Below are 12,552 nucleotides of genomic sequence, written 5' to 3' on the forward strand. Positions count from 1 at the left end.
CTTACTAATCGTGGTATTTTCTTTCTATTGACTTCCTCTTTCAGTATGGGTAACCACATCTTACTGCATTCTACTGAGGAATTTGCGACACAATTGGTTTCATTTAGCATAATCAGAGCCGCTTCTTTGATTTTTCTCTTTTTACTATCTGATTCTTTCAGGACTATACTTGACTCTCTCCACTGAACTCTATGTTCATTATCCCATGCATGTTGACCTATTTGAGATTTATCAAATTCTCTATTTTTAATATAAGACTGATGTTCACTTATTCTAACGTTTAATGGTCTTGATGTTTCACCTAAATAAAATTGTTCGCATTCACAAGGTATTTTATAAATACAATTCTTTGTTCTTTCTTGTTCACTGTTAGGTTTAGTTTTAGATAAAATAGATCTCAATGTGTTTGTTGTTTTGAATGTTGTTGAAATGTTGAATTTATTTCCTGTGGTTTTAAGTTTCTCGGATAGTCCTTTTATATATGGTATTGATATTTTCCTCGTATTATTTCTTGTGATGTTATAGGATTCCGTTCTACGTTGTTCTGTTCTATTCGATCCAGTCTTGACAATTCCTTATTTATAAACGATAATGGATAATCATTTTTTAATAAAACAGATGTTAACAATTGTTTTTCTTCTAACAATGAATTTTCGTTAGAACAAGTAATTTTGGCTCTATCATATAAGGATTTAATGATTCCCTTCTTAACGTTGATGTTGTGATTTGATTTGTAATTGAGATATCTGTTGGTGTGTGTTGGTTTTCTATACACTTGAGTCTCATATCATATCCAGTATCCTTCTTTGATACTAAAACATCAAGGAAAGGTAGAGTATTATTATATTCCTTTCCATTGTAAATTTTATTGTCTCTTCTTGATGTTTATAATATTTAGGAATGTATCTAACAATTCTGATCTATGAGGCCATATTGAAAACACATAATCTACATATCTCCACCATACTGTGGGTTTTAAATTTTGTTTAGAAATGATATTAGTTTCGAAATCCTCCGTAAATATCTTAGCCAATAATGGAGATAAAGAAGAGCCCATTGCTAGACCAAAATTTTGTTTATAGAATTCATTATTTAGTTGAAAATAGGTATTATTAGTACATAATGTCAATAACTCCATTATAGCTGATACATTTAGTTTTGTCCTAGTTGTCATAATGTATTATCATTTTCTAATTTCGTTTTGATTATGTTTAAATATTTTATCTAATGGCACATTTGTAAATAAACTGTTTATGTCAAAACTTACTAAAATATTATTTGGATTAAATTCAATATTTGATAATTTGTTTAAAAAATGTTGTGTATTTTTTTCATTATTATTTATTTGTAAATGGTTTTATAATATCTAATAAAAATTTTGATAGTTCACTACAAGGAGAATTGATGGTACTACAAATGGGTCTAAGTGGAATATTCGCTTTATGAATTTTCGGTACTCCATAAAAATGTGTTGTCTTACTGTAATGAGGTGTCATTAATTTTCTTTGATAGTACGTTAGATCATTTTTAAATTTGAATAAAGTTTTATAGATTTTGTTTTCCAGTGTCTTCCTTGGATCCTTCGTTAATTTGGTATACGGTCCATTTGTAATTAGATCTCTAATTTTGTCCTCATATTGTATTTTATCCATTATTACAGTTGCATTTCCTTTATCCGCTGGTAGAATTGTTATGGAGTCTTCATTTTTTTAAATTGAAGTTTTTAAAGCTTTCATTTTCTCTTTGCTGATGTTCTGTTCAATTTTATTAGATTTTTCCAATTCAAGTTTACATAGTACCCTATATTGTTCTTTTTCATGAGTTGGTAAACAATGGGATATTTCATCTAACAATAAAACACTGAAAACGTTTGTTTTCTATACTTCCACAAAATTTATTACAACTAAGTGACAACAGCTGTTTCGGCAGAGTGCCTTTCTCAAGTGATATAGTTTACAATGTGTTTGCCTTTTTAAGTCTTTAACTGAAGAGGTTGAGGAGTGGGGAGCTGTTTGTCTCGAGTTGATCATTCAGAATTATATCTGTATTTTCTGAAAAATATTATTCAGAAACGCCGCCAACAAAATTAAAATTCTTATGATGATAGCCAACGTCCGCAATGGGCAAAGTACATGAAACAGAAGAAGTTGTAAGATTATATACAATATTATCACATATTATCAAGTATTATTATTGTTAGTTTTGCCACCAGTTATTCTGAAGGTCTTCTGATCAGGGGATTACCTATAAATGTTTCTTTTAAATTTCGATCCAAATATTTCAGACTAGGTACCTCAGATTTTACCTTCGTTGTAAACACAGGTTCAAAGCATTAGCAAATTGTTTTTGTGGCGACCCTTTAAATAGACCTTGTGAAGATTTCACATGTACTACCTTGAAACAAGTCAATGGCCCGAGACCTTTGACAAAGCCAAGCTTATTTATTTTCATTGCGCAATATCTAGTATCTAGTCCCCACTAACACGCCATGAAAATTGAATAAATCTGCGAAGAATACTCCATCCAAGTTGGATGGAGTATTCTTTGAAATCTGTATAAAAATAGTCGATAACAGTCTATTTCCGTAAGATTTGATTGGAACATTGACTGTGTCAGGGTTTTTCTTAATTTAAAATTAGAATGTTTTTCGTAAACTGACTACCAGGAAATATGTGATAACTAGAAAATTTATGACAATACATAGTAGAAATACCTATGTTTCGCTGTATACTTGGCATACAAATATACACTCGATAATTTATCTTGAAGTGAGAAACAGGTGATATATTGGATATTTTACTTAGATCTTGTGATAACAATTTTTAAGAATTTGAAGTGGAATAGTACTTTAAATAAAAATTATCTGTCAAATTTAAAATGATTCAACTGTACATACTAGGTATTTTAAAAAGGCCGTTATTTGAAAGATTTAGAAATAAAGATATAAGGAAAGAGCTGGAGCAAGAACCGATAATAAGGAGATCTAAAACAAACAAGAAGTAACTTTCTCTAAGAAAGTTTACAATACCTGGGACACGTAATGAGGGGACCGCGATATGAAATGCTAAGACTGATAATACAGGGAAAGATAAGAGGCGGACGGAGTATAGGAAGAAGGAGAGTGTCATGGTTAAAGAATTTAAGGGACTGGTTTAGATGCAGTTCTATAGAACTCTTTAGAGCAGCGGTGGATAGAGTAAAGATAGTGATGATGATATCCAACCTCCGATTAGGAGACGGCACTGGAAGAAGGAGAAAACAAACAATTGAACTGGTTTGGCCACGTAGAGCGAATGCGAATATAGCAAAAGAGACTATCAAAGAAGGTACATGAAGCAAAATGGACAACAAAAAAAGGAAAGACCGAGGGAAACATGGATTGGTCAAATCCATGGTATAGGTGAAAAGAGAGACATGACTATAATCTGGCATTACTATAGATCTGATGACATGACTATAGATCTGAAGAGCCTGGCCAACAATAGAAGTGCAAGGAAGAAATTGACAAGACTCGGAACCCTATATCCGACGCTCTGAAGTGTACTAAGGATTATGAGAAAGAATAAAGAAGAAATACGCCGTTAAACAAGGTTTTAAAAAGGCGGAGAAGTTGGCCGAAGCCAACCTATCGAGCCCAGCCTGCTCGATAGGTTGGTAAAAGTCGAGATTATTTGTTAGGCGATTAATTGTGTATGGAGGGTGGAATATCAAAAGTACGTGTAAATAGTAAACTGTCTGACAGCTTTGAAATCAACAGTGGACTCAAACAGGGTGATGCGTTATCTCCACTACATTTTAACCTTGTGTTAGAGAAAACCATGAGGCTGGCCGAAATAAAAACAGAACTGCTATCGGTTCAAGGTCCCAAGTTATTACTAGCTTACGCAGATGACATTGACCTCGTTGGAAACTCCATCCTATCCACAAAAGCCAGTTTCAACCAGGTGCAAGGAGCAACAAGCGAAGTAGGGCTGAGGATTAATGAAGAGAAGACGAAATATATGTGTATAAATAGAACGACACGAAGAGACAGGATAGGACAAAATGTGACGATCAACACCTTCAATTTCGAAAGAGTACAATGTTTTAAGTATCTGGGGGCCGTAATCATAGGTGACAACGATGTTACTGAAGAAATAAAACACAGAATCCAATCATCAAATCGCTGTCTATTCGCACTGGATAAGCTTATAAAATCAAAAAATCTTACAAGAAGTTCCAAGATCAAAATCTATAAATCCATCGTCAGACCTGTACTAACATATGGATGCGAAACGTGGACCATGACCATATCAAACTAAGAAAAGCTCAGTCGTTTTGAACGAAAAATATGTACTTAAAAAAATTTCCGGACCCCACCAGGACATTAACACAAACCAGTATAGGATCATATAACCAACATCGAATTAAAAGCACTCTACAATGACACCGATATTGTCCAAGAAATTAAATCGCAGCGACAGGCTGCGATTTAATTAAAGATGGGCAGACCACGTGCACAGACTTCATAACGAGAGACTTGTAAAACTGGTATGGGGGGAGATTCCTACAGACAAAAGACTACTGGGACGTCCCAGAATGCGATGGAGAGATAACACCCAATCAGATCTTCGAAAAATGAACATTCCATTTGACCCTAGGTTGATGGAAGACCGAACAAATTGGAAGAAAGTTGTACAGTCAGCCAGGACCCACCCAGGGTTGTAGCGCTACGTGGTGATGATGATGATTAATTCTGATTTTTTAGTGATTTATACAGATGTGATAGTTAGTACCTAATTAAGGATATTGATATAAGTACTAAACCACCAAAGGTGGATCCTTATATTCTGCAGCCGATATTATTAAAGGTCGCGGCAGATTATCATGCACGAATCGTTTCCAGCACGTAGCGTTTAGTTTCCGAAAAATATTGCTTTTAATGGTTTGAAATATAAACAATTCACACTGTCCGGAACGTATCGTATCAGACACCTCTTTTTAAAATCAGGTTTTTCGGAGACTACGCTACGTGCTGGAAACGATTCGTGCATGATAATCTGCAGCGACCTTAAGAAAGTCCTCCGTATCCGATAAAAGAAACGAGAATGATGGTGACGATAATGTAGATGTGTTCATATTACTTGTCCCAGCCTGTTTTGCATGTTTGTACCGTTGGCTGTAGGTGATATTTGTTATCTGAGAATATGATTGGGTCTATACTTGATAAAAGTACTTGGTACTTTGCTAAAAGCTTAGTTCTTCTTTACCGATTAGGTATTTTTCGTTATTATATTATATTTTCGGATTATTAACAAATATCTGTTTACTATTTTTCATAATTAATGTCGTTTTTACGTTTCTGTTTTCATTTCTTATTCTTTCTCCCTAGTTTCCAAAAGTGCGCATACACTGAAAAAAATATTGTACATAATATCAATGACCACCATTCATTGAATTTTTTACATTGATTCAATGAAAATTTTGTTAATATTATTATAAACACGTAGGTAGTCATTAACCCAATTAGGACGGACCGATTTATCGCGCGCCTCTGTCTAGGACGGTGTCAGGAATCCAACGGATGAGGACGGTTGCCGTACTGCAGGCCAGCATGATCAGTGGCGTGCTGGCCATATAAATGAATCGGTGCAATCACCGAGAGGCCGCGGCCTATCGAGGCCGGTAAAATAAGTTTTATTCACAAAAAATTTTGGATGTATCAATTTTTTTTTAATTTCTAATCGAATGATATTAAAACATTTCAAAAATATTTTATTTGCATACATAGTGTTCGAGCCATTTGAATAATATTGCATTAAAAAAAATGGTTATTTATTTTTAATATTGCATTAATTTCAATTGTCTGTTTTATACACACCCTGTATTTCAAAACGGTTAAAATTAAGACGTTCACTTGAGCCATGAATAGGTATTATTCGGCTGATAATATAAACACAGACTTCTACACAAAATACGACTCAGCAATAATTGTATATATTTTTTTAGATATGTGTTTCTGGGAGAAGTTCGTTAAGTATTTTGGATGTTTTTGGTTTTGCTGAGTGGACAATGCGATGTATCGCGGTTATCTTGAAATTAGCGAGGATAGATCAATTAGAAATAAATATATGTTTAATATAAATTTTATAATATTTTCTATAAATGAAAAAAAACTTAGAACAATCTGCTATGCAGACGATGCAATACTAATGTCTCAATGTGAAAATGATTTACAACGTATCTCTCTCTCTCTCTCTCTCTCTCTCTCTCTCTCTCTCTCTCTCTCTCTCTCTCTTGTCGTTTCCCCATTACTGAGGATCGTGCTTTCTTCCAATATTTCTAATAATTTTATTCCATTGGTCTCTATCTTCAGCTGCTCTGAGTGCTTCGTAGAATAACTTTCCAGCTGAATTCTTAATTTGGTTGGACCATCTAGCTGGTGATCGTCCTCTTGATCTTCTCCCCGGAACGTTTCCAGAAACAATTAATATCCCCAAACTATCGTCACCTCTGTGAACCACGTGACCTAAGAATTGCAGAATTCGTTGCAGACATATTGTGGACAGCCTTTTTTTAGTTCGAGTTGGTTTAGAATGGAAACGTTTGTCCTATGGGCTGTCAAAGGTATGCGCAGCATTCTTCTCCAGCACCACATCTCAAAGGCATCCGCTCTCACACTTGGACTCAAAGAGGCCAAGTCTCTGCCCCGTATAGAAATATTGAGAATACAAGGGCATTCACCAGTCTCATCTTGATATTTTGAGAGATAGATCTGTCTTTCCAAACTTTAGTTAGGCGACTCATCGCATTTTTTGCAATACGTCTCCTAACTTCTGCTTCACAGTTACCATCTTCATTTGTACTAGACCCGAGGTAGAGAAAGGTATTTACTATTTGGTATACCTGTAACATGTTAGTCAGTTAAATTGTGTCGAATCTGTTGATCACCATTATTTTTGTTTTAGCTTTATTGATTTTCAGACCAATTTTATTGCTTTCGTACTCAACTCTTCGCAGTAGATCAAACATTTCTTACAACGTATATACTGCACCAATTTAACATAACCGCCAGAAAATTTAACATGTTAATTTCCCAAAAAAAAAACAAAATGCATGGTTATAACAGCAATTCCAATAAGATGTAAATTGGAGCTGGAGGGCTAATAGAACAAGTGATGGAGTTTTAATACCTAGACATCACACTATCTAGCTACGAAAGACTCTAAACAGAAGTGGAAGATCAAGTGAATAGAACAAACAGAGCCGCAAGTAATCTAAATGACACAGTATGGAAAAATAAAAATATCGGAAAAGAAATGAAAGGCAGAATTTACAAAACAGTCATAAGACCAATAATGACATAAGTAGATAATCAAAGCCGGTATGACTATCAAGATAGGGAAATCAATGTGTTAGAGAGAGAAGTACCTTTCCAATGAGTAAGAGTGAGAAAGATGCTGACGTCACAGCGATGGAATCTACCATAGTTATTTTCCACTAGATGGCGCCACCAATCCGCCATTCTTATTCCAATTCGCCATTTTTATTCCATTTCAGTATTTTTATTTAAATTCGCCATTTTTGATCCAATTTTCCTTGACATTACGTTGAAGAAATCTACCATACCTATTAGCCGCTAGATGACGCCATTTTTAGTCCATTTTTATTTAAATTCACCATTTTTATTCCAATTCGCTATTTTTATTCCAATTTGTCTTGACACAGATATTACGTTGAAGGAATCTACCATAATTCGTTCTAAATATGATCTCAAATAAAATCCCACACATAAAACAAATTGAATTCATCGATATGAAAAAGAACTTCGACTGAGTTGACAAAGACAAAAAAAATCTAGAAGGAAGATATTTAATAGAAAAAGATTGCAAATTTTCAAAGCAAAAGTCTTTTAGACTAATTCGATTGTGAAAATTATATATACACAAGTAAAAAATCGAACTCCTATTGGTTCAATAAAAAAATGAAATACAACAGCATGTAAAAAGGCTTTAGTATTTTCAGTCCTATTGGTTCACGTGATTATTTAACAGAATAAAATGACATAGAAAAATGAAATTTCCCTTCCTCGTAGATACGCCACTGCTAATATGGAAAGATATATTATATTAGAAACTTTATTTAATTTTATTTAATAGCTAAATGATATATGGAAAAATATTATAAACTTTGCTTAATAGCAAAGCAATTAGAAGGTAATTTAAAAAATACGTCACAAATTGATGGAGAAAATACAGTAATTAAAGACCCATCAATATAATTACTGGACTTTGATATAAAAACGAGAAAAGCAGGGAAAAATATTGTATTCGAGTTTTCGAGGCAGTTAAGTACATTTGTCATATTGCAGTCAACATAGCAGTAAGGTGAGTACTATTTTTACTTTATTCTGATTTTTAATTTATATTCTTACCGTGTTATATGCCATTCTTCAATAAAATTAAACTAAAATACTTTTGTGACTGTCTCTTAGATATATATTTTTTCGGTTTTATTTTTCTAGTATTTCTCAATATTTTTTGCTTCTTATATATGAGAGTTTGCTTCTTTGTTCCTGAAGCCGAACTGATTTTCACGTATCCGTCTATCAATTGCCCATATGTGATAGTTATATTGCTCTTTGTACATTGTTGTCTCTTTTTAATAAATACAGTGCTTCTCCATTCGTCTGGCTTTGTCCAACTTCCATAATTCTACTAAATAAACCTGTTAGCCAACTTGTTTCTGTCTTTCTCAGAAATATCATCTGACATTCTTTGATCCACTTCAAAGAGAGTGAAATTTTGTATAGCAAAAATAAATGATGTGTCTTTTGGTTTCTGTTTTATCTAGTGCTTCGTAGCGTTGCAGCAGGTTAGAATCCCAAATTTTTAGTAATTTCGATTTTATTCATACATATTAGATCTATGTTTGCTTATTTGTAACTTGTGTATATATAATTTTCTTAATCGAATTACTCTAAAAGACTTTTGCTTTAAAATTTTGCAACTTTTTTCTATTCCTCCTCCTCCTCAGTCGTTTCCTCATTGCTGAGTGTCGTGATTCCCTATAATACGAGCGCAACTATCTCTTTCCATCTGCTTCTGTCCTGAGCTTCCCTCATATAGATTCAGAGAATGTTTTTCCACAGGCTTTCTGTATTTGATCCGTCCATCGAGTAAGTGAGCAACCTCTACTTCCGCGCCCTTCAACATTTCCCGAAATTTTTTTCTATTAGAGACCTTTATTTTAGATATATTTTATATAAATCTCACACAAGAAATGCATTTTTTCTCGATTTTTTCATTTTATTTTCGAAGAGAGTGAATTTTAGTATAGCAAGTTGTTATTGTTTTAGGTGGATTTAGCAAAAAATAAGCAAGGTTTCATCCATTGTAGTGGAAACGAACATCCAACAGTCAAATTCAAAATCGTTGAAACTTAGAATAAAAAAAGAAGGTAAGCGATGTTGTTTTTATAAGCCATACATATAATAGTGAAATACTTAAGCAGCGAGTTCGAAAATCTCAATAGCGATGCTTTTTTTTTTCTATTTCTCGATTTTTTTCGTTCTATTTTTAAAGAGAGTGAATTTTAGTATAGCAAGTTGTTATTGAGAGTTTTGCTCTGAATTACATTTTTTGCTTCGAAATTTTACAACATGTTTCTATTAGAGAGCATCCTATTAGATATGTTTTTGGTCTTTTTTGTGTTTTCTGCAGCGGGTTCGAAAATCGCACTAGCAATGCATTTTTTTTTCGATTTTTTCGAAGAGATCGAATTTTAGTATAGCAAGTTGTTATTGTTTTAGGTGGATTTAGCAAAAAATAAGCAAGGTTTCATCCATTGCAGTGGAAACGAACATACAACAGTCAAATTCGAAATCGTTGAAACTTAGAATAAAAAAAGAGGGTAAGTGATGTTGTTTTTTGTAAACCATACATATAATATAGTGAAATACGCAGCGAGTTCCAAAATCTCAATAGTGCATTTTTTTTTCTATTTCTCGATTTTTTTCGTTCTATTTTTTAAAGAGAGTGAATTTTAGTATAGCAAGTTGTTTTTGAGAGTTTTGCTCCGAATTACATTTTTTGCATCGAAATTTTACAACATATTTCTATTAGAGAGCCTCCTATTAGATATGTTTTTTGTCTTTTTTTGTGTTTTCTACAGCGGTTTCGAAAATCGCACTAGCAATGCATTTTTTTTTCTCAATTTTTTCGAAGAGAGTGAATTTTAGTATAGCAAATTGTTATTGTTTTAGGTGGATTTAGCAAGAAATAAGCAAGGTTTCATCCATTGCAGTGGAAACGAACATCCAGCAGCCAAATTCAAAATCGTTGAAACTTAGAATAAAAAAGAGGGTAAGTGATTTTGTTTTTTGTAAACCATGCATATAATATAGTGAAATACGCAGCGGGTTCGAAAATCGCACTAGCGATGCATTTTTTTTTTTCTCGATTTTTTTTCGTTCTATTTTCAAAGAGAGTTAATTTTAGTATAGGAAGTTGTTATTGAGAGTTTTGCTTCGAATTACATTTTTTGCATCGAAATTTTACAACATATTTCTATTAAAGAGCCTCCTATTAGATATGTTTTTTGTCTTTTTGTTTGTTTTCTCGATTTTTTCGAAGAGAGTGAATTTTAGTATAGCAAATTGTTATTGTTTTAGGTGGATTTAGCAAGAAATAAGCAAGGTTTCATCCATTGCAGTGGAAACGAACATCCAGCAGCCAAATTCAAAATCGTTCAAACTTAGAATAAAAAAAGAGGGTAAGTGATTTTGTTTTTTTTTTTTTTTTTTTTTTTTTTTAACCATACATATAATATAGTAAAATACTTAATCAGCGGGTTCGAAAATCTCAATAGTGCATTTTTTTTTTCTATTTCTCGATTTTTGTCGTTCTATTTTCAAAGAGAGTTAATTTTAGTATAGCAAGTTGTTATTGAGAGTTTTGCTCCGAATTATATTTTTTGCATCGAAATTTTACAACATATTTCTATTAGAGAGCCTCCTCTTAGATATGTTTTTTGTCTTTTTTTGTGTTTTCTACAGCGGGTTCGAAAATCGCACTAGCAATGCATTTTTTTTTCTCGATTTTTTCGAAGAGAGTGAATTTTAGTATAGCAAGTTGTTATTGTTTTAGGTGGATTTAGCAAAGATAAGCAGGGTTTAAATACTTAAGCAGCAGGTTCGAAAATCGTAATAGCAATACATTTTTTTTCTATTTTTCGATTTTAGTATAGCAAGTTGTTATTGAGAGTTTTGCTCCGAATTTTGCATCGAAATTTTACAACATATTTCTATTAGAGAGCCTCCTATTAGATATGTTTTTTGTCTTTTTTTTGTGTTTTCTACAGCGGTTTCGAAAATCGCACTAGCAATACATTTTTTTTATTTTTTCGAAGAGAGTGAATTTTAGTATAGCAAATTGTTATTGTTTTAGGTGGATTTAGCAACAAATAAGCAAGGTTTCATCCATTGCAGTGGAAACGAACATCCAGCAGCCAAATTCAAAATCGTTGAAACTTAAAATAAAAAAGAGGGTAAGTGATTTTGTTTTTTTTTTATAAGCCATACATATATTAAAATGATTAAGGAAATAGTTAAGCAGTCGGATAATCTATTATTAACTATTAAAAGACTACGCAAAATAATTTTTGATAAATTTACTTCAATTGATGCTAAAGTGTGGTTAAAGCGATTAAATGCACACATTTACAAATGTAATAATTTAATTAAAGCTAAAAGATTACCTGTAGGAACTGCTAGAAAATTACAGTCAAACGTAGGACATTTTAAACATTTTCGAAGAATAATTTTAAATTTTAATAGACATGTTGGTCTAGGACTTAATTCAAAATTACGTAATAGAGTAAAATGGGAAAATGTCGCTTCAAGTTTTGCAAGCCGGATTAAGACAGGGGTTATAATAAATTTATATCATAAGGATGTAGGACCGTTTTTGGATGATGCTTTTGCGGTATTTAGACAAAAAGTTAAAACTCTTTTGAAATATAATAGAGTACTTAAAGTCAACACTACTTTGTGGGGAGAATTTATTAAAAAGACAGGTGACAGTGAGAGTTTAGATTTGATGCATTTTAGCACTAAAAATGTCATTATAGATAGTTATTCAACCGATTTACACATTTGGTTTAGCGAAAATGTCAAAGATAAAATTTTTAAAAAAATGTCTGAGTTTGCAGAAAAAGATTCAGGTGCCGCTCTCTCTAAAGTAATCTCATTAGAAGTTAACATCAATAAAGTCGAAATTGGGAACGGATCATCGTACATTAAACTTCCTGAGCAAATTCAAAAGCGTCGAGCATGTATAAATATCAAAAATTATGATCAAAATTGTTTTTATTGGGCGATTATTAGCTCTCTTTATCCTGCTAAAATAAATACAGAACGTACGTCGGCATATCCATATTACAGTACTGCGTTGAAAACGGAGGACTTGGAAGCTCCAATGCCTTTAAGTCATATTACAAAATTTGAAAAAATAAATACTATATCAGTGAATGTTTATGCTTTGGAATTAAATCAAATTAAGGAAAAACAATTTT

General features: G+C 32.6%; 1 long non-coding RNA gene across 1 annotated transcript; it reads left to right on the top strand.

The window, feature by feature from the left end:
• The first annotated feature begins 7,341 nt into the window (after positions 1 to 7,341).
• Positions 7,342 to 11,569, top strand: LOC126884009 (uncharacterized). The gene is made up of 5 exons (XR_007697801.1): positions 7,342 to 9,438; positions 9,791 to 9,891; positions 10,244 to 10,343; positions 10,652 to 10,752; positions 11,427 to 11,569. It is a non-coding gene; the product is annotated as an uncharacterized LOC126884009 (long non-coding RNA).
• Positions 11,570 to 12,552: the final 983 nt, after the last annotated feature.

This window comes from Diabrotica virgifera, chromosome 4 (assembly GCF_917563875.1).
Source record: "Diabrotica virgifera virgifera chromosome 4, PGI_DIABVI_V3a".
Taxonomy (NCBI): Eukaryota; Metazoa; Arthropoda; class Insecta; order Coleoptera; family Chrysomelidae; genus Diabrotica; species Diabrotica virgifera.